General features: G+C 40.4%; 1 protein-coding gene across 1 annotated transcript in view; it reads left to right on the forward strand.

The window, feature by feature from the left end:
* Nucleotides 1-24106, forward strand: part of GALNTL6 (polypeptide N-acetylgalactosaminyltransferase like 6) — a 1588031-nt gene that overhangs the window by 1248329 nt on the left and 315596 nt on the right. The window lies entirely within an intron of this gene.

Consider the following 24106-nt stretch of genomic DNA (forward strand, 5'->3'; position numbering starts at 1 on the left):
AAGGTTTTAAACTAAAGTCTGCATCTCACAATAATCTCAAATACGTTTGGGTATTTGGTGACTGCTTGTTAGTATGACACTATTGCTATCAGGGAAGGACTTAGGCCTCGTACACACGACCGAGGAACTTGTCGTAAACGAAACACCGTTTTCCTCGACGAGTTCCTTGTTAGGCTTGCCGAGAAACTTGACAAGCTTTCTTTGCGTACACACTGTCAAGACCAAATCTCATCGTTCTCAAACGCGGTGACGTACAACACATACGACGGCAGGGGAAGTTCGATTCCACTGGCACAACCCTTGGGGCTGCTTTTGCTAATCTCATGTTACTGCGTGTTAAGTAAAAGTTTGGTAAGAGACGATTTGCACTTTTCAGTCTGTTACAGCATGACAAATGTGCTATCTCCATTACAAACGCTACTTTTACCAAAGGTGCTCTCCCGTCTCATACTTTATTTTCTGAGCATGCGCGGGTTTCTTAGAATACACACGATCGTTTTTCTTGTCTTAACCAGCCCGACAATAAACACGACGAGGAAATTGAGACTCCCGACGAGGAAAAAGAGAACTTGTTCGATGAAAAACATACACACAACCGTTTTCCTCTGCAAAAAAGCTCTGCCACCAAGTTTCTTGATGGATTCTGTCGAGGAAAACGGTCGTGTGTACGAGGTCTGAGGGTGGTGGAGGCCCCTGGGCTTGAATCACTTTTGGGCCCTACCTTCTATACATTACTTTTAAATAGAACAAAATGATACATACACAAGCTATATATTAGAGCTACACAATTCTGGATAAACTGAGATTAAAAATAGAGATCACGATTCTGAAGTAAACCCCGGACGATTTTTACAGTTTTCAATTATTAACTCATAACAGCTCATCGCAATGCAATACATATATATATCCCCCAAAAACGAGGCCTGAAAATACCTTTTTTAGGATGGTTTAGTTCTCTGTATTTCCGGGTATCTCAAGCGCCATTCATACTGCTGTTAAGTGATTCAAATTATGATGTCGCTTCCGCCCTTACTGTGTCCCTGACGGTAATCTTGCGCATGGGCCGTTGCGCCGTAACCATTTGTTGCTATGTCTGCGGCTGCTGTTTTCTTTCACTCCCCTTTTGTGATGTCTTCTTTAGTCACACGGGGAAGTATCAGGGAGAGTGGAAGGAGCTAAACACCGCAAGACTTCTCCTTTGTGCCGGACAGAGGGAAAGTTCTCACAGACTGCATTCCGGCAAGCTTTAAATGCCAGTTTAGAGGGGCTAATGTGCGCAAGCGCGGTGACGTCATGCAAATGGTCAGCTGCCTGTGTTATGGGCTATTTTTTAAGACAATGTTGTGTCCGAGGGTTTACATTACAACCACTTTAAATGACTGGCATATTATTGAAAACAATTAAACGTAAGGGGCCCCTCTATTGGGCAGGGCCCATGGGCTTGAGCCCATTCAAGCCCAATGGTAAGTTCGGCCCTGATTGCTATAATATGTGTATACCAACAGCAGCATTTCATGTACCCAGAGCTTTTTTTGAGCCGGAATGTGATGGAAAGGAGTTCTGCCAATTCTAGCACTGGCCCTGAGCTCACCGCTATCTCCTGTCACTTGTGTTTGCAAATGACAGTGCACCTCTCCTAGCGGTTGCATTGAAACGCCTCTGCACTCAAGAGGTGGTAAGTGAGGAACAGATGTTGGGATAAGGTATGTTTATGGGTGGGATTACAATTTCGTAACAGGGGAGTTTGGGGGAGAGCTCTGTACTGGGGAGGGGGGTTGTGGGGAGCTTTTGGATAGGGGCCATTATTGGTTATAAACTGGACCAGTGTTTCTCAACCTTTTTCCAGTCGGGGCACCCTTAAAAAGTTTTCAGTCTTGAGGCACCCCAGTCCAAGGCTTGGTTCACATTACGCTGTGTCGCATAACATGCGCAATATCGCGCTCATTTCTGACACACAGACAAATGCTCTTTAGGGGGCACCATTAATTCTTAATGGTACCCCCACACATTGAAAAATGTGGGGTGCTTTTGCTGCAGTGCAATTAAAAAAAAAGGTTGGGTACTTGTTTCCCTGCATTTTTGTGGGTACGGAAGCCCATTGAAATGAATGGGCTGCTCTACATGCAGCTACACAGATGTTAACCAAGGGCTTGTTTACATGTCATAGGGGCGGTAAAACCACATGGTTGAGCTGTTTTTACCACCCCAAACTTCTCCACCTTTAGCTGCAGAGGCGGCAGCTGGGGGTGTTCACATGCTGTGGCTGCAACTGGAGGTATACCGAGGGTGAATGGGGCTGCACTGCAACTACCCCGCAACTGTGTGCATTTTACAGCTGCGGTGTAGTGATGCTGCATTTTCCAGGCTTAAAACAGGTGATAAAGAGGCAATATACAGGAATGGGGGGGTCAGGTTTAAAAATAACATACATGCATACAGACACATGCTTACACGCGCATACACACACATGCACACACACACACACACACATACAGACAGACACTCACATGCACACACACAGACACATGTATAAAGCAATTTTAAAATTAATCTAGCTTCTAGCTCAGTACCTTTCCAGATTTCTTTTCAGCTGGGTACTGCACTCTAGGGGGAAGCAGAGAGCACAGCACACTCCTCTGCATTTTACTTTCACATTTGAAAGGCTGAACTGGACTGTGAAATATGTGCTCCTGAACCTGGCAATCTGTGTATAGTGCACTCCTAAACTCCGCACTCTGTGGTAGTGCACTCCTGAACCCTGTATTCTGTGTGTAGTGCACTCCTGAACCCTGCATTATGTGTGTAGTGCATTCCTGAACCCTGCATTCTGTGTGTATTGCACTCCTGAATCCTACACTCTGTGTGTAGTGCACTCCTGAACCCTCCACTCTGTGCATAGTGCACTCCTGAATCCTTCACTCTGGGGGTTATTTACGAAAGGAAAATCCACTTTGCACTACAAGTGCACTGCAAGTGCACTTGTAAGTGCACTTGTAAGTGCAATTGTAAGCGTGGCCACTGTAGATTGCTGTAGATCTGAAATTAGGGGGCAGCTCTGCTGATTTTATCATCCAGACATGTGCAAGCAAAAATTATGTTTTTTATTTTCCTTGCATGTCCCCCTCAGATCTACAGCAACTGCACTTGAAAGTTCACTTGTAGTGCAAAGTGGATTTGCCTTTCGTAAAAAAAAAAACTCCACGTGTAGTGAACTCCTGAAACCTGCATTCTGTAGTTTACACACTCCCAAACCATGCCATTTGGTGTGTTACACACTCTTGATTTTAATAAACAATGCCCCTGAACTGTTTGGTGACACGCACTCTATGACAAAGTGCACACAATGCACCACATCACTACTCCCTGGGGGTTGTGAGTCCCTGCACTTATTCTCTACCAAAAAGTCCTGCATGTACTGCATGTACCATACTTACAAATACAAAGGCACTGATTGGAGTGTACTGGCGGGGGGTGATCCCCCTGTCAGAACATAAAAGCTCAGCAGGGGAGATCACTGAACTAACCTTGCATGGCTCTGACTGGAGCTAACATGTTGTTTTTTTTTTCAACCCCCGGGGTTTGAATGAAAAAAATGAATAGTGTGTACCAGGACCAGATTGGGAATAAAAACCAGCCCTGGAAATTATTTCATACCAGTTACATTATACCAGCCTAACAGCATAATGTCACAGAGGCTGTGCTGACATGATAGAGGAGATGTCAGAGGCTGTGCGGACATGGTACAGGAGGTGGTCATAGGCTGTGCAGACATAGTACAGGAGAGTAACGGGAACAGGAGGTGGTCAGAGATTGTGGGGGGGGGGGGGTCTGGTCTTACCCAGCCATGATGTGGAAAGGAGCACGCCACCGCTGAGACAAGTGTCTTACATTTCAAATGGCACTGCCTGGTGCCATTAGGTCACTGCACAAGCGTCTGTCTGTCCGAAAATGTCAGAGCGTGTACAGGCTTTCCCGAGTCCCAGCTAGCTTCGAAACGGCACATGGAAAGTTGACAGCCATATTTTTAGGAGCACCACTGCCCGTAACGGGCATCTATGGGCAGCCCTAAAATAGGCTGAAATTTACGAGCTACCCGTAAATAAACAAGCAGTTACCAACGACCGACGGCCAGGCAGTAAAAGCCACAGCTCAAAGCGACCCCAAGGCAGACGGCCTACAGGAAAATCTCCTGCTATCCCAGTAGGCCAGTCTGGCCCTGGTGTGTACCTGGCTTTAGTGGCTGGGTTAGGTGACACATACATCAAATCAGATCCATAGAGACAGTACTGGTTAAGTGTAATGCCGCGTACACATCATCACTTTATGTGATGAAAAAAAAAACGTTTTTTTTTGTGAAGTAAAAAAACGACGTTTTTGAAACTTCAATTTTCAAAAACGACGTTGCCTACACACCATCGTTTTTTTCAAAATGCTCTAGCAAAGCGCGGTTACGTTCAGCACTTTTTTCCATTGAAGCTCGCTTCATAACTAGCTTCTGAGCATGCGCGGGTTTAAAAACGTTGTTTCAAACGTCGTTTTTGCTACACACGGTGATTTTTTGTGAAACAAAAAACAACGTTTTGAAAAACTACACAAAAAATTGAAGCATGCTTCAATTTTTTTGTCGTTTTTCACAAGACATAAAACGACGTTTTCCCCCACACACGGTCATTTAAATTGACGTTTTTAAAAACGTAGTTTTTTTTCATCGCATAAAGTGATGGTGTGTACGTGGCATTACACATGTAATTTAAAGAGACAATGATACTGATTTACTAAAGGAATTAGGAATGTTTACTTAAAAAAAGAGTGAAGATTCAATTATCCAATTATGTTCAGATGAAATACATAAACAAGAGTTTTCTTACCATTTGATCGGATAATGAAAGAGAATATTCATGCCCAGTGAATTTTCTCAACTCTTTAATGAAATTAGCCTCACTGTTCTTTTGATACATGACCTATGGACAGCCTACATATACCCATTATGACTGAGGCCTCGTACACACGGCCGAGGAACTCGACGTGCCAAACACATCGAGTTCCTCGGCCAGTTCAGCCCTGAAGCCGCCGAGGAGCTCGGCGGGACGAGAGCTCCCATAGAACAACGAGGAAATAGAGAACATGTTCTCTATTTCCTCGCCGAGGTCCTCGTCGGCTTCCTCGGCCGAAAGTGTACACACGGCCGGGTTTCTCGGCAGAATTCAGCCAAAAACTCGGTCGGAAGCTGAATTCTGCCGAGGAAACTGGTCGTGTGTACGGGGCCTGATACTTTAAAGTGATTGTAGACCCTCACATATACCCAGTGAGGTAGGACAAAAAATAAACAGAATAAAATAAAGATATAGCAGTTGAAGATTTTTGGTAGCATAACAAGAGCCCCTTGCACACAAGGCCTCTAGCCCATGTTAATGACTTCCTGATGTTTTAGGGCACCCCATAGACATAGGTGCAGCATCCAGCTCCACTGCTTGCATCCTGTCAAAGTCTATGGCAGGCAGAAATTTGCTGCGGCTGGATGGACCTCAATGTTGTGTTGTGTGCTATTCGTGTTTAGTGCCCTATGCGTTTTGAGACAAATGCCTTGAACAAAGGTATTCTGTGTTCTGGACATTCATTCCTGAATGCATAGGGCCCTAAATGTGAGTACCACTCGGTACAGAGTCCAGCCTATTCCATCACAGCATATTTCAGAAAGCCATAAACTTTGACAGGCTACAGGCAGTGGGGCTGGATGCTGCACCTGTGCCTACCCTATGCACTAAAATGCTGGGGTTGTGCACACACAAGAACTAGACATTCTATGTCAAAGGGGCCATGCGCAGGTTGTAAGAAAGCAAAATGCCCTTTGCTTCACTTATTATAAACTTGGTAAAAGTACTGGTCATTTTATTTTGGTTACCCGAATTAGACATTAAAGTGACACTAAACGATATCCTTATTCTCTAAAAATAACCCTATCACATCCACTACTTAATGCCTCTGTAAATTGTCATTCATTTAATAATTTCTTATTGTGTCCTTCTACCTCCTTGTAACATCCTCTGTGAGCTCCTGAACCTCTCATTTCTCTTTCTTTGGATTAAGCAGTGCATGTTATGCCACGTACACACGATCGGAATTTCCGATAGAAAAACTCAGATGGACTTTTTCCATCGGATTTTCCGATCGTGTGTAGCCCCATCTGAGTTTTTTCATTGGAAATTCTGAAGTTTATTGTTTTAAATTATTTTTATTATTTTCCACGTAAAAAACGTTTACAGACTTTACAAAAACATTTTTAAGATTACAAACCATTATAATGTACACACAAATACATTCATAAAAACACATACAATAATAAATGTATGGGTACATAGTAGGGTGCATCCTCTAAAACATGCGCCTAAAGTAGATCTATCTATACCATAGCGCCTTCTCTTTTATCTTCAAAAACCTCTCGGAAACATAGAGAGCAGAAGAGTAAGTCTCGAGCAGCCCACCCGACCCCCCCCCCCCCCATTAAAAAAAAAAGGAAGAGATTGTGTATTTTTACCCCCTCATCCACATATATTTACCCCTCTTGATGTGTATCCCATTTCTATATCAGTGCCTGTATATGTATCTTTACTTTCAGAGAAGGGAGAGGGGAGATCCTATATCTCCTCATCCCCCCTTGTATCCCTTCAAATTATGTGAGAGAAGAAAGAAGAAAAAAACACAACCCCCCAGAAAGTGAGAAGAGGGAATGAAAAGAGGGGGGAAACATATCTGGAAGTGCTCATTTACGCATATCCCCACATGGTCACCCCCCCTTATGTATATCCCATTTCCATATATATGTGTTTATATATCTCTTGCCTTTAAGCCAAGAGAGGAAAGGAAGAAACAGAAGAAAAAAAAGAAAAAAAAGGGGGGGTCCAGGGGGTAGGAGAGCTACCACATAGACACCAGACTCTGTGTACTCTCCCCGCTCCCCATGATCTCCAAATAGATCGAGGACTGCTTAAATTCCATCCATTTCCTGGATTATGTACTCTGAAATCTTATTTCTACATCCTCCTAGAGACTTATTAATTCTTCCATTACCCTCGTTCTATCTACCTCCCTAAACCATTCCTTTATCCTTGGCACTTCCTTCAGCTTCCAATATTTTGGGATTAGTGCTTTCGCTGTGTTCAACAGAAATTGGGTAAGAGCCACTCTATATTTCTTCCTAGGTCCTTCCGTTGCATGAAATAAAAATTTCCAGGGGTCCAATTCTATCTCCTTCCCTTCTATCTGCTTAATCAAACCTAGTACTTCCACCCAATATGTTTGAATCAAACTACATTGCCACCATATGTGGGAAATTCCGAAGTTTAGATATAGAACATGTTCTATTTTTTTTCCATGGAATTCCGATGTGATTTGGCTGGGCAAAAGCCTGATCGTGTGTACGTGGCATTAGTTGTGGTCATGTGCACTGCTCTATACAAACGACATATCTCATAGTCTATAGTGCATAGTCCCTAGCCTATCTTGGAAAATAACAACCCCCCCCCCCCAAAAAAAAGTAATGAATTATGTTTTCAAAGTAATTAAAAATATTTTAAAAGAGAGAAAGATAATTAGTTAAAAATACGTGATAAATGTGACAAAACTAGAAGCAATAAACTGGGGTTTGGCAAGAGAGTGTCCACAGGGAATTACAGTATACCACTTTCATCCGTCACCATTATACATAATGAATATAATAGTTGGCATTACCAACAAGTCTTAATTAGTTGAAAAATAAAGCAGTTGTATGATATGCCAGTTAAAATACAAATAGTGCGATAAGGCCTGAAAAATAATGTTTTTAGCTGATAATCTCAAAGTACAATATGGGTATTTTTTTACTTAAAGGTGAGTTTAGAAGGTAAAATACTGTAAAACCAAAAAACAATGTAATATGTGAGTAGTATACTGTAGATGTTGATTACTAAAGCTGCCTTTTCATTTCTGAATGACCCTTGGGTGATTCTTTTTTTCTCCAGACTACTAGAGAATATATTGAGAGAGTTTGCCATTCGCAGTAAAGAATAACTTTAGCTTATCTATTTTAGACCAGTAGAGTACTTTGGGAAATCTGTCAATAGTTTTCATTCTGACAGATTTTTCTTCTCCTAAGTACCTCTGTTACAATCATTTGTACTTTAAATGATTTTGAAGGCCTCTTGCACATGGGAGTAAAAAACGCCAAGTTTTTTACTGATCTCTAATTTAGCCAACAAACCATTGTCTTTTTTTATTTTTGCTTAAAAGTGATTCATTTAACTGCTTGCTGCCCTGCGTTTGTATATAAGCACCCTGGGCAGCAAGCATGATCTTAATTCTGACAATTCATAATGCTTAAAGAGGAACTGCAGTCTGCTCACATAATTTGTAATAAGAAATCTTTGTCATTCTGAAGCTCCGCCCCACCCAACCGCTTTGCATATTATTTTATATATACTTTAATTGTAATTCTGCACTTGCCAAATATGCTTCAGAAATCTCCCTCTACTAATATTAAGAGGGGGAGAAAAATGTGGGTCTTTAATGAGACACCCTAGATATGTGTCTCCATCCCCGGGAGGGGTGCATGGCAGCACATCTAGTGCTTTAATGTGTAAGTAGGTTGGATTTTCTCCTTCCTCCGTACTTCCATCTGCCCTTACATTTTACTTTACCCCATTTGGAGAGTTTTGAATACATTTGTTACAATATTTTTTCAGATTATATGCATTTGCTCCTGATGAGGCAATAAAGTCGTCGAAACACATCAAGCTAACGGGCCATTCAAACCTACAGGCCATCCTAGATGCATTACGTTATCATATATGATATGTGACTTAGCTATTTTTAATATGTGATGTTAACTTATATTTTTATACGGAGCCTGCTGGCCAGGGTATTTGTATCCTGGCTGTATAAGGTATTTACTGACAGAAAAAAAATGTTTCACTATCCAAAGTTAAAACAACAAGGGCAGAAGATTTAATAGATGTAAAGTTGAAAAAATGACTGAAGGTCTGCTTCAACTACTTGCCAACCAGCCGCCACAGTTGTACTGTGGCGGGTTGGCACAGCTACGAGAATCGCCGTTATTGTACGTTGGCCGGTTTAAGAAGCTATGGGGCAAGCACATGCCACGGCACTACACCGGAGCCGGTGTGTGTAGCCGGCAGCTGCAATGTCTGCCAGCCACCCATGATCGCTTCACAGAGGCAGAACAGAGATCTGTGTAAGTAAAAAAACAAAACCCCCGTTTTGACAGGGGAGTAGAGAGAGATCTGCTGTTCCTAGTAATCAAGAACAGCGATCTCTCTCCTCTTCCAGTCAGTACACTCCTCCCACAGTTAGAAACACATCCCTAGGGAACACTTAATCCCTTGATTGCTCCCTAGTGCTAACCCCTTCCCTGCCAGTGACATTTATACAGTAAGCAGTGGCTATTTTTAACATTGATCACTGTATACATGTCACTGGTCCCAAAAAAGTGTCAAAAATGTCCGATCTGTCAACCGCAATGTCGCAGTCCTGCTAAAAACCACTGATCACCACCATTACTAGTAAAAAAGTATATGCCCTATTTTGTAGACACTATAACTTTTGCACAAATCAATCAATATATGCTTATTGCAATTTTTTACCAAAAATATGTAGATGAGTACATATTGACCTAAACTGATAAGGAAACTTGTTTTTTAAATTCGTTTTTTGGAAATTTATTATAGCAAAAAGTAAAAAATATATTTTTTTTTTTCAAAATTGTTGTTCTTTTTTTGCTTAAAGCGCAAAAAATAAAAACTGCAGAGGTGATAAAATACCACCAAAAGAAAGCTCTATTTGTGGGAAAGAAAAGTACATACATTTTGTTTGTGTAGAACATTGCACGGCCGTGAAATTGTCAGTTAAAGCAACGCAGTGTCGTATCTGAAAAAATGGCCTGGTCAGGAAGTGGGTAAATCCTTTTGGCCTGTAAGTGGTTAAAAAAATACATGCATCATGTACATATCGAAAAGGAAGCTGGACAAATGACTGTGATATAAGCTTTATAAAATAAGAAGTCTTATGCAACACTGAGGTTGATTTACTAAAACCAGAGAGTGCAAAATCTGGTTCAGCTGTACATGGTAGCCAATAAGCTTCTAACTTCAGCTTGTTCAATTAAGCTTTTAGTAAATGAACCTCACTGTTACACAAACTCCATCACCCATTAGCTTCATGTACACTGGTACATCTGATGTTTTTTTCTAAGCACCCCTCAATGTTAGCCTATGGGGGTTATTTATGAAAGGCAAATCCACTTTGCACTACAAGTGCACTTGAAATTGCACTGAACGTACACTTGGAAGTGCAGTCGCTGTAGATCTGAGGGGGACATGCAAGGGAAATAAAAAACAGCATTTTAGCTTGCACATGATTGGATGATAAAATCACCAAAGCTTCCCCCATTTTAGATCTACCCCTCAGAGGTAGAGCGTTTAGAGGCATAAATAAAACCCACTGCCAGTACGTTCAAGAGCAGCAGCGTTTTGTCAGAAAAACACTTATTGCACTTAAATGCATGTAAATGTGTTTAAACACACCTATTATTTATGCGTGTTTAGGCCCATCAGAAAATTTTCTTCAAAAACACTCCCCTCCTAAATGCACATTTAGCGCTTCAGCTTTCATTCATTTCAAGAGCCAGAATAAATTAATATTCAGGCCGATAGAATGAATGAATGTTCAAATGCTTGACATACCTAAAAGAATCTAAATGCACCATAACAAGTTTACAAATGCGGCTTTAGGCGCATTTTTTTACTCTGCTTTTCTTTTGCCTGGAGAAATGGTGTTCAGAGGAACTGGGCAAATGTCCACTATGCATGAGGAAAGCCAGCTACCAGCTTTAAAAACATAAAAATATTACAGGGAAAATGGTTGTTCTGTGCAAAACCATTGCACAGAGCAGATACTCTAAGTATACTGTAAAATGTTTTCTATTTAATCACTTGCAGACCGGCTCACACATATATACTGTGGAAGGTTGGCACTCCTGTGCAAACTGACGTACCTGTACGTCAGTCCGCAAAAGCAGGATAGCGGGCGCGCACGCTGGAAAGTGCCCTCGGGTCCTGCGGACTCAATGTGTGCTGGGGACCCGCAATCGCAGCGAGGAGAGGCAGAATGGGGAACTGCCGATGTAAACAAGGCATTTCCCTGTTCTGCCTAGTTCTGCCTAGTGACATGACAGAGATCTTCTGTTCCCTGTCATCGGGCACAGTGATCTCTATCATATTTCACTAAGCCCATCCCCCCCTACAGTTAGAATATGCTGAGGGTACACACGCCCCCTAGTGTTAACCCCTTCCCTGCCAGTGTCGTTTTTACATTGATCAGTGCTTTTTATTTTTTAGCACTGATCAATGTAATAATGTCACTGGTCCCCAAAAAGTGTCATTTGGGGTCTGATTTGTTTTCTGCAATGTTGCGGTCCAGCTAAAAATCGCAGATCACCGACATTACCAGTAAAAATATAAAAAAATATAAAAGTCTCTAAATCTATCCCGTAGTTTGTAGACATGATAACTGTTGATTGCAAACCAATCAATATACGCCTTTTGCCATTTATTTTTACCGAAAATATGTAGAAGAAAATATATCGGCCTAAACCGATGAATTCATTTTTTTATATATACTGTATTTGTTGGCGTATAAGACTACCTTTTACACTTTTTTAAACTGGTCAGCTGCTACGATGCCTGCTGGATGTGCAGTAATACTGTATGTAGCTTCGGCTACATACAGTATATACCGCTTAGCCAATTCCGTTGAGCGATGTATTGGAGAAACAACCTCTGCCAATCTGAGCAGGCTACATACAGTAGCCTGCTCAGATTGGCTTTGAGAGTCAGAGAGGCGTGGGCTGATGATGTTATAGCCTCTGCCAATCTAAGCAGGCTTCTTATTCATTAAAAGAATACATCGCTTGCCGTGATTGGCTCCAAATCCAGCAAGAAAGAAGAAGAATATGGCTCCAGAAGGAAGAAATATGAAGCGTCGGAAGCCTCGGAAGGGGGGTCGTCTTATACAGTGAGAACAGGCAAAAAAATCTTAAACTGTCAAATTAGGGGGTCGTCTTATACGTCCAGTCGCCTTATACACTGGCAAATACGGTATATTTTTTTCAATATGTATTATAGCAAAAGTAAAAATAAAAATGCTTTTTTTTTTCAAAATTATTGTCTTTTGTTCGTTTATAGCACAAAAAATAAAAACCGCAGAGGTGATCAAATACCACCATAAGAAAGCTCTATTTATGGGAAAAAAAAGGATGCAATTTTTTTTACACGACCACCCAATTGTCAGTTAAATCAATGTAGTGTCATATCACAAAAAATGCTCTGGTCATTAAGAGGGTAAAACCTTCCGGGGGTGAAGTGGTTCAAAAAAATTAGGTGTTATAGCAAATATGTGGCTACAGAATTATTAACAAATCTTCTTGTTTATGCTAACCAAGGGCAAAAAAAAGGCTGTTTTCGAGGAAGTTGCAATTTGCGAGGGAACTTTCCCCTGAGCTTATTAAATGTGATGAAATTTTAGGTTGCAAAGAATACCCAGTCATGTGCAAATGAAAAAAAATGTTTTAATCATTGTTGGATGATGTATGTCAGCAAAGCTTTGTCTCATTGACTAAGTTCTGGGGAAAATTCTCTTGCAAAGTAAAAAGTCTATTGGCCTTTAGTAAATCCACCCCAGAGTGTCTGAGTACTGCCTGGCCTGGTCCACATATTTAAAATGTGTAGCTCAATTAAGCTATCTTTATGATCTTTTAGACATTACAGGTCACATGACCATTATATGCTTGATCCTTTAACATCTTAGACATGGCACTAACCATGTACATTCGTTACCATAGGTTTTGGTGGACCACATAAAGGATATTACAAAACTTGCTTCAGTATAGTTGGTATGAATATCCTTTGTACGTGATACCTAGCTATGACTACTAATTCTACGGGGAAGTTGGTGTTATAATTTCATATTCATTTTGAATGAATCAAGTTCTAGAAATGAGAAAAATAATTTTGAAGAAAAAATCCAGGAAAGGAAAGCATGCCATGACTACATGCAATACCATATTTGCCTTTCTATATACTGGAAATGTGTATGTGTATTTGTTGGGCTGCTGGTAGATCCTACACCCTGGTAGTGAGAGTCTGGGATAACTAATTCAAGTCATTACTTACCAGCTTTTAACACATAAGTGTTATGCATGAAAATACAGCACACAAAATGATTTATATCTTTGCTTGTGTCACTGGTACTGTTGTTTCCAACATTGTCTAAAGAATAATTATCTCAATATATCTAATGTTCATTATGGAAACTGCATAGTATAGTAGGCAGAAGCTGTACTATATCCGTACTGAAAATAACAAATATGCAGCATAAATATAAAAGAATAGATTACACTTGGAAAATTCCCCAGTACGTGTCACAACTATGTATTTACAACATGATACACTACTGGCATTTTCTATTCATGGCCATTGAAACATAAATTTCAAACCAATGCAAGGAATCGAAGCACATAGTAGGTGTTCTTTTTTCTTTATCCTTTCATTTTGTTCTGCGTTTGGCAATGAATGACTGATAAATAAGCTTTAACTGTGGTTCAGCAGGTGTATCTGTCTGTAATATATTATGTTACAAGTAAAAAGTGGCAAGCTATCTTGTCTCCGGGTCTCTGAATTGACTGCCTTTGGCCAAATTAGGGAAATTTATGCTGCTTGTGAAACGCAGATCGGAGATCACCCATTTCAGGGCAGAGGACACCTTTTCTCCCTGCTTGTAAAACACAAAAGTGATGGGTGGCGGGCATTTGCTGTGACATATTAAACATTATTGTCAGTCAAGAGAATATTAATCATGCTTTATTTGACTCTTTTTAAGTCAATCCTTAATGTAACTGTGAAGCAATGTGTGCATGGCAGATTGAACTGGGAATTAAGAAATAAAATCTGCTTTATATGAGGTTCCAAGAGAGTTTATTGAAAATGTATGACTGCGGTTTTCATGCGCATTCACAAATCTTTTACAAGGTAATTAATTAAGAGAGGCTGGAAGACAACTATCTAAACTGGAATGGTATTTTTTTTTTTAGAATTTGGAGCCCTTGGAAAACAAAAAGTCAATGCAGTCGCACTGTATTAAAGTTATTACATGATCTCGCATAAAATAATACTGGCAGCATTACATTTAATTTTAAATTAAATCAAATTGAAAAACAGATTTTTTTCAGCGAAGAAGAGATATTACGTAATTTTAACATTTGGAAGGTGATATATTTGACTTTGCAAATTTGTGTAAATTAAACAATGAGATTGATTTACTAAAGGCAAATCCACTTTTCACTACAAGTGCACTGAACGTGCACTTGGAATTGCATTTGCTGTAGATCTGAGGGGGACATGCAAGGAAAATAAAAAACAGCATTTTAGCTTGCACATGATTGGATGATAAAATCAGCAGAGCTTCCACTTATTTCAGATCTTCCCCTCAGATCTACAGCGACTGCACTCCCAAGTGCACTTTCAGTGCACTGGCAGTGCACTTATAGTGCAAAGTGGATTTGCCTTTAGTAAATCAATCCCCATTGTGTCTCTTATCCCTAAACTGTTAGGCTACTTTCACACTGGGCGTTGTGCCCCGCAAGCGGCTGAAAAAGGGTTAAAACCACCAGCAAAGGCCCGCTGCAGCGGCGCTCTGCCAGCTGTTCGGCGGCGCTGCCCATTGATTTCAATGGGCAGGGGCGCTTTAGGAGCGGTGTATTACACCGCTCCTACAGGGCCTCAAAGATGCATCTGGCTGGACATTTTTTACCGTCCTGCCAGCACACCACTCCAGTGTGAAAGCCTTTGGGCCAAAAATTATCCCCCCTGTACTCTGTCCTCCTGACTTTCCAAAACCATACCCTCCTGACCCACCAGTACCATGCCCTCCTGAATCCCCTGCACTGTGCCCTCTTGACCCCAATACCATGTCCTCCTGAACCCCTATACCATGCCCTCCCCCCCCCCCCCCCCACACCACGCCCTCATTGACTTCTGTACACTGCCCTACATACTACTGACATCTGTAGACTGTCCTATATACTACTGAACCCTAAACACTGCCCTACTTACTACTGACCTCCGTACACTGCCCAACATCCTACTGACCTCTGTACACTGCCCAACACCCTATTGACCTCTGGACACAGCCCTACATACTAATGACCTCTGGACACTGCCCTACATACTACTGACCTCTATACACTGCTCTACATATTACTTACACTGGCCAGAAATCTGAGACGATTTTCAGGCCTGAAACTAGTCAAAAAATTTGACTGCAGTACCAGATATTCTGCTTTCATGGTGAACTCCAGCAGTAACCTTTTGGGGGTGACCGTTTACTCCTCAGACATGAAAACAAATTATGAATGAAAGTGAATGCCGAGTTTCCCATTGACGCTAAATTTTAAGATAGGCTAAAGCCTTGTACACACGACCGAGTTTCTCGGCAAAAAACAGCAAGAAACTTGCTGGGATTTTTTTTTGCCAAGGAAACCGGTCGTGTGTACATTTTTCGATGGGGAAACTGTCGAGGATCCCGTCAAGCCAAAAAGAGAGCATGTCTTCTTTTGCCTCCACGGGAATGGAGAAACTTGCCTTGTCGAGTTCCTCGACAGCCTAACAAGGAACTCGACGAGAAAAACGATGTGTTTCGCCAGTCGAGTTCCTCAGGTGTGTACGAGGCTTAAGTTTATAATTCTACAGTGACATTGGTTATATAAGATATTTTCTACGTTTTCTTTATGCCATCTTTACTTTTTACTGAGGGCATGCTAGATGATTTCTTTAAAAATAAAAAAAATAAAAAGGACACGGCATCCCTGGTAATCTCTGATCTCTTCCATCTTGGCCAGGTAGATCTCCACCTCTGAAAGGTTGCCTTCTTTAGTCCCTTCTCACCCTGACTTGTATGGTTATACTGTTACAAATTCTACAAATACATTGTTCCCCAGTTGTTTTTCCCCCTTATCTTATACTTCTGTTACATATACTCCTGTTTATTTTTTTACAACCTTTTCTTTCTTAATAGGGTTTCCATTTAGCATCTCAACATTCTTTCCATCTTTTCTTTATTGAGCCTTTGATTTCTATGAAGTTACCATTTTACCATCTCACATCCTCCACATCCTTCATCATACTATTCCTCTTGTCCTTCCTTTCTTTCATTCTCCAATAGTTGAACTGCTGGTTTACAGTTGTTTTCTTCATCAGCTTTAATTCCTTTTCCACCATTGAACCTTCTTCCTCTAGTTTGTATATCGGGTTCTGCCTGCCTTGTTGTATTACCTGTTTCTCCTATCAGATATTCCAATTCTCTCCAGCTTTTTACTGCACTTTTTTTACACCTTATCCTAACCATAAAATGTAGTAGTTTTTCCTCTACATCTATCTAATTGTTTTATGTTGTTTTTTAACCCTCCCCCTACTAACACCACTACCACCACCACCATCATCATCATCTATCAATGCATCATCTATTTGCTGTGCATTGGTTTTGTTAATGTAATCAATGTAAGTTTTCACATCTGCTAATCATTCTCATTCCCATTATCAAGGTGCATTTAATTTCCCTTTGGCTATTATCATGTTGATGGCTGGTATACTATTTCTTCCTGTTTAATCATTTGATTAAAATCTCTTACTATTATTTTTACATTATATTTGTGGGATATGTATTATGTTTTCTTTCTCATCTTCTATGAATGTGTACACTGATTACCTGAATATTAAAACCTGTCCAAAACTTTTCTTAGCAATAAAAGCTTATTTCTTCACAATAGTTTTGACAATGTCCCTAGCCTAAGGTCATTCCATGTTGCAAGCCACCTAACTTTCTCATGCCTAGGCGATAATTGTATTTTTGTCCAGCTTTTAATGTTCCTGTGCCCAGACTATCCTTGTGTTCCTGAAAACCAACCCTCATTTTAAAGGAGCAGTCTTTGATTTGGGGGAATACCTCCTTGTCTGGGTTAATATTCACACATTAAGATTGCTTTCACACTGAAAGCGACGGCCGTTTGCGCTAAATTGACACCCATTTTATCGCTGCTTTTTGGTCGCTAGTGAGGCGCTTTTAAAAAAAGGGCTAAAAACTTCCATTTTGCAGCGCTTTCAAAACGCTTTTCAGGCGCTCGCCTTTCATTCCAACGGGCAGGGAATTTTGGGAGAGCTAAACACAGTGCTCCCAACCCGCCCCAAAGATGCTGCTTGTAGGACTTTTCAGAATGTTCCGCAAGCACACCTCTCACACAAAAAGTCACACTGGAATGTATGGGAGGCGGTTTTCAGGCGCTTAGCAGAGACTAGTTCCAGTGCTAAAGCACCTGGAAACTGCCCCAGTGTGAAAGGGGTATACATATCCCACCTACCTTGATTTTTTCTCAGGCCTTTGTCTCCAAAGTAAGCTGTAAAGTAACAAGTCAAGGGACTTAGGGCCAGATTCACAAAAGAGATACGACGGCGTATCTCCTGATACGCCGTTGAATCTCTGTTTCTATCTATGCGACTGATTCATAGAATCAGTTACGCATAGATATCCATAAGATCCAACAGGTGTAATTGTTTTACACTGTCGGATCTTAGGATGCAGTACCGCGGCCGCCGCTGGGGGGAGTTTGCGCCGTAAACCAGCGTCAGGTATGCAAATTAGGAGTTACGGCGATTCCCGACGGATTTTCGCATTCGCTACGTCACCGCTAGTCTAGTTTCCCGTGGCAAAGTTAGTCGTTATTTGACCTGCCTTAACTTTACACAGCAATCGTATTGCTGTATAAAGTATGGCCGTCGTTCCCGCGTCAAAATTTAAAAATGAACGTTGTTTGCGTAAGCCGTCCCGGAATACGGAATTACGCTACGCGTGTCGCCGTTCGAAAAAATTACGTCACTGCGCGCAAAGCATGACGGGAATTGCGAAACGGAGCATGCGCAGGAGGTCCGGCGCGGGAGCGCGCCTAATTTAAATGGCACACATTTGAATTGGCCCGCCTTGCGCCGGACGTCTTTACGATACACCGACGCAAGTTTCCAGGTAAGTGCTTTGTTGATCGGGCACTAAAACTGGAAACTTGCGGCGGTGTATCGAAAACGGGTTATGTTACACCGGCGCTTCATTGGAACATGAACACTGAAGCAATGACACATCGTGCTGTTGCTTCAGTTAGACTGTGCCATTAACGGCAGCTCCCGTGCACAAAGCACGGGAGTGACGTCACGCGGCTCCGGCCAATCACAGAGCTGGAGTCCCGAAAGGAAGAGAGACGAGAAGATGCAGCCTGCACAGTGGACAATGCTGGATTAATTTGCAGTTAAGTGTCACATAATGGGCTAGTATGCAATGCTTTTAATTTTTGACCCATTAGGGTTCACTTCCTGTTTAAATGCTGCCTTCTTTTTACTTTATCTTTTGTGTATGCTGTAGTTAATAGTGAAAATTTCATGCCATAATAACGGATGAGAAGAAAACAGCTGTTCTCAGCCCTTAAAGATACATAGGGTTGAACTTCTATTACCCTTGAATCAATGTAAAGAAAAGATGTACCGTATTAGCTGGTGTATAAGGCGACCGGGCGTATAAGACGACCCCCTAATTTTACAGTTTCTTAAGATTTTTTGCCTGTACTCACCGTATAAGACGACCCCCCTCCCGAGGCTTCCGACACCTCACATTTCTTCCTTCTGGAGTCATATTCTTCTTCCTTCTTGCTGGAGCTGGAGCCAATCATAGCGAGCGATGTATTCTATTAATGGATAAAAAAAGCCTGCTTGGATTGGCAGAGGCTGTAACATCATTAGCCCAGGTCTCTCTGACTCTCAAAGCCAATCCGAGCAGGCTACTGTAGGTAGCCTGCTCGTATTGGCAGAGGTTGTTACTCCAATCCGAGCAGACTCTGTATTCATTTGAATACATTGCTCATCGGGATTGGCTAAGCAGTATATACTGTATGTAGCCGAAGCTACATACAGTATTACCGCACATCCAGCAGGCATCTGAGCAGCTGACCCGGCGTATAAGACAACCAGTGCTTTTTGGCCATTTTTTTACGTGTAACAGGTAGTCTTACATGCCAGCAAATACAGTAATTTGCTATGAGCAACTGTCATTAGAAATAAGGAAATTTATAGACGCATTAGTGGGGGTTCCTGATTTTTATTTAACATGAGACATGTACAGTACAGTACACATCACATTAATATCACTCCACACAAATGATGATGTCTGCCCTGCACTCATGCTTGGTATCTGCAGCTCCTGTTTTACTTATAATAATGATGGTCACAATAAATTTGCTATTTTGTCTGTTCTTTTTCCTTTTTCCCCATATCACAGGGTCATCCCATTTGTTCTGGCACAACATTAAACATTTCACTATATATCATTGTGCATCTGTGCAAATTAATTTTTTCTTCCTAAGAGAATCCATTTACTTTTTCTATTACTTCTGTGTGATTACATCTCAGAAATCTATTCAAACACCATTGTAGGGATATCCTGTAAATCAGAAGCCAATTGCTGTGTTTCATCGCTTTTATGACAGGCAGTAAGTGAACATTCCTAGTTTGCATCGCTGTATCTGTCCTAATGACACAGGCTTTTTGCTGAGGTATGTGCCAGTTAATACATTCATTGACCTCTACAGAGTGTTCTCTGGTCAGATCATCATTACTTTTCTTCAGTTACATGCACAGTGCTATCCAGTCATTTGCAGAATCTAAAACAATGCCTTTTAACATGCTGCTTTGAGGTTAAAGTTTACCTCTCAGGAGCCATTGCACATAGGCATATTTGACTTTATAATAGAGGTTCCAGCTTAGGCTAATTCTGGAATTAATACATCTCTCCAACAATTGCCTTGAATTTCTAAACACTCTTGACTTTCAGTTCAAATTTGTTCTGCTGTGGCTTTACGGGAAAGATTTCCTTGCACTACTGACACCTGATATGGATCTTTCTCTGCATTTTCTAAGCCTTATAACATATTCCATGTTACATGCAGTTATCTGAAGAAATTTAATTAGATGTAAGTATGTACATGGTATGAATCTTTAATAAGATGTGGCTGGTATAAACAAAAATGCAATTGGGTATTTAGTATGTGCATGGCACTATAATAAATGCATTTTCAGTTTCTTTCCCTCTTTTCTTCACATGTGAAGCAACATTTCAGGCAGACTGGAAAAGCACAGAGACATTCACTGTTTAAATCCTTAGCCCTATTTTTGACTAGTCAGCGGTAAAAAACAAACAAAAAAAATGAATTTTTGTGGCTTTTTTTTTTTAACAATACATTTTTATTGAAAGTTATTAATTAAAAATACAAATTGTCATTTACTTTAGTCATATGTATCCAACATAGTTACATTGATTTAAAAAGATTTTATGTAAGTATAAAATACTTGATAACCTGTACCAATCTACCCCTAATGGGTTCAAACTGTAGACATGGACAGACCACCAAATTAACTAGATAGTTGGGTTAAAAAAATGAAAACGGGAACAAAACTTGCAAATCAGATTGAAATGGCAGGTCCAAGATGCTAGACAACATCAAAGATATGCACATATACAGTATGGCTGAACGGTACTTCAAACTTAAGGATAAGTTACAAGTTACACTCTTTTATGTAGTTGGATGCTCTAGGATGGAATAGCCAGGTATTCAATTTTTTTTTTTTAATGTGGTGGCGGAGTCGTTTTTTCAGCAAGCATAAGTTCATGTTGATGTGAAGTATGGTAGCTGCGCTGTGGGGGAGGGAATGGGAAGGTGGAAGTGAAAAGGGAATGTGACGTAAAGGGATCGTGGGTGAACTTAAACAGTGAAATAAAAAAAAATTTTTTTAAGGTATCTGATGATAATATAATGAACAATACAGATGAAAGTGAACAAACACCTATAATCCTGTAAAGATTTAACAGTGAAAATACAAAGTAAAATGGCTACTACATATACAAACACCAAAAATAGCATAACATAAGTGAAAAAAAATGTGCAAAACTATCAAAAATCACACATGTGATAAAGTCCTGTCCATAAATTAGGATCAAATCTAGCAGTCCAGTAATTCCTCCACAGAACAGTGTCTAGATAAAACACCTCCACCAAAATTGCAATGTGCACAAATGAAATGTTCAGTGATGACACCTCTGATCTGCTGGCAGCTCACCTCACGGCTGCTTATTCAAACAGCTAACCAAGATCATGATCGCAGCTGGATGTGTGGGCTGATAAACACCTCCTCCTGACTCCTAAGACAGCTCTCAGCGGCCAATGTGTGTCATGGAAAAGAGAACATATACGCAATGCATATAGCGTGACACTGTGAGGGTACCTCGAACAGGTAAAGATTTGAGAAAATGCACTCACATGAATGAAAGGACAGCGGGAATAAATCCACGAGTGCCAAACTCGTATCCCCCTCAGAGTGTCAGCTATACAGGTGAAAGTGTGAGCTGATCCTCATACGTCCAAATGGTAAGGCTCAATGTATCATGGGAGCATTAAGAAGAGCGAAAAAGAGACCATAGCGTGACTCCATATAATGGATAAATGTAATAAAAAACAAATAAAAAAATCACATTTAGGTAGTGAAGTAGAAAAAAACATCCACGAGCGCCAATCTCATATTAAAACGATCATCCCCTGATGTAGTCACGTGATGTGACGATACGTAGGGATTGGAGCACCATTGTACAGACAGAGTCTGAAGTTTTAATATGAGTTCGGCACTCGTGGATTTATGCCCGCTGTCGTTTCATTCATGTGAGCGCATTTTCTCAAATCTTTACCTGTTCGAGGTACCCTCACAGTGTCACACTATATGCATTGCGTATATGTTCTCTTTTCCATGACACCCATTGGCCGCTAAGAGCTGTCTTAGGAGTCAGGAGGAGGTGTTTTATCAGCCAACACATCCAGCTGCGATCAGGATCTCGGTTAGCTGTTTGGATAAGCAGCCGTGAGGTGAGCTGCCAGCACATCAGAGGTGTCATCACTGAAGATTTCATTTGTGCACATTGCAATTTTGGTGGAGGTGTTTTATCTAGACACTGTTCTGTGGAGGAATTACTGGACTGCTAGATTTGATCCTTATTTATGGACAGGACTTTATCACATGTGTGATTTTTGATAGTTTTGCAGAATTGTTTTTTCCACTTATTTTATGCTATTTTTGGTGTTTGTATATGTAAGTAGCCATTTTACTTTGTATTTTCACTGTTAAATCTTTACAGGATTATAGGTGTTTGTTCACTTTAATCTGTATTGTTCATTGTAGTATCATCAGATACATAAAAAAATAAAAAATAAAAACTTCACTGTTTAAGTTCACCCACGATCCCTTTACTTCTCATTCCCTTTTCACTTCCACCTTCCCATTCCCTCCCCCACAGCGCAGCTACCATACTTCACATTATTATCACCTTTTCTGTTAGGATCAGATCCACAGGTGCTGCTGCAGTCCCCCCCCCCCCAGTCCATCAGACAGCGCCGGAGTTCTCTATTTCTATAAAAGTTCATACTGAGCTTGAATATTTAGTCTGGCTATAGCTATCGATAAATTGGGTGCGTCCCTGGATTTCCAGGGGCTGGTTATAGTGAGCCTTGCCACTATTAGTGTATGGATTACTATTGTTCTAAATGTTGTAGGGTATATGTCCAAATTTAGGCTGAGTAAGGCTGTGGAGTAAGTTTGGTTAGGTTTCCCGTAAGGTCTGCTATATATTAAACTATTGAGTTTCCGAAGCTTTGCACGTTTTTACAGCTCCATAATATGTGCAAAAGGTTACCAATCTGTTCATTACATCTCCAACATATGTCAGATGTAAAGGGATACATTTTTGATCATTTATATGGGGTCAAATGCCATCTATTCAGTATTTTTTGTGCATTATCCAAATGTTCGATACACGCGGAAGATTTTACTTGATATATGAATGGCTATTTTTGTGGCTTTTTATATAAATATTTGGTTGTGTAGCAGGAAGCTAAAGAGAGTTGAAAGCTGTTAACTGTTCTCTCTGAACATTGGAAACAAACTTCAAAGTAGATTTAAACCCAAAATGAATGACAATTAATTTAGCAAAATGAATAAATAACTGCTAAGTTTTCTCATCCTTTGTAGCAAATGCGCACTGCTTATCCCTTGAAACCTTTTTCCAGCCACTGTATGTGTAGATGCATGCATTTAAGCAACTACTGCATGTCATTTCTTTGGGATGGTCTCCTGATAGTGATGTGCCTCTGCAATGTGCATCACTTGCATTCATCATTGGGAGAGTCTGTGACAGGATGATAATGCAGGGGAGACTTTGTTGTAACCTTAAAGCTGGAAATGTCTTTTGGCACATTGCACTCATTTATATTTATTTTGTGTAGATATTTCCTTCATGGCCCTCTCTGGTTCTGTCATGTTTTTTGTATGCCACCTATAACCACCCTCTCCCCTCTTTTGTACCCCCCCCCCTACTGTTACATTTCCATACCCTATCCCTTCAATGCTGGACATAGCATCTTAATGTATGGTAGCTTTTTTTGTTTGATGATCAACCTATGCTGACTACTTTATTTGTGTTTTTATTTTATTTATTTTTTAATTATTATTCCATTTATTTTATTTTTATTTCTTTCAAGTGTTTTATTTGTTTTCATTTTTATTATGTTTAACACCACAGCTGTGTAATTTTCATTAGCCTATTTTCCTATTTGATATTTTGAAATACTGTTTGATATGTATTTTCCTGGATAATTTTCAATAAAAAATACAAAAGAAAAGCTGGAGATGTCTTGACAAAAACCTTCATGTAGCACATACTATCATTTGAATGAAAGCTGCAAATATTAAGTATATTGAAAATCGCTTTTGAAATTACATGTGCATGTTAAAGTTTTTAAGAGATTATAGTAATTGGGTTTACACATACTTTAAAAACAGCTGTGCTTCCAGTGTTTTAATATGAATCCAGGCAATGACAGTGATTCAACGCTACTTTTCCTGCTTAGTCAAATGCTGCATGTCCAAGC

The sequence above is a fragment of the Rana temporaria genome, chromosome 1, assembly GCF_905171775.1.
Source record: "Rana temporaria chromosome 1, aRanTem1.1, whole genome shotgun sequence".
Lineage (NCBI taxonomy): Eukaryota > Metazoa > Chordata > Amphibia > Anura > Ranidae > Rana > Rana temporaria.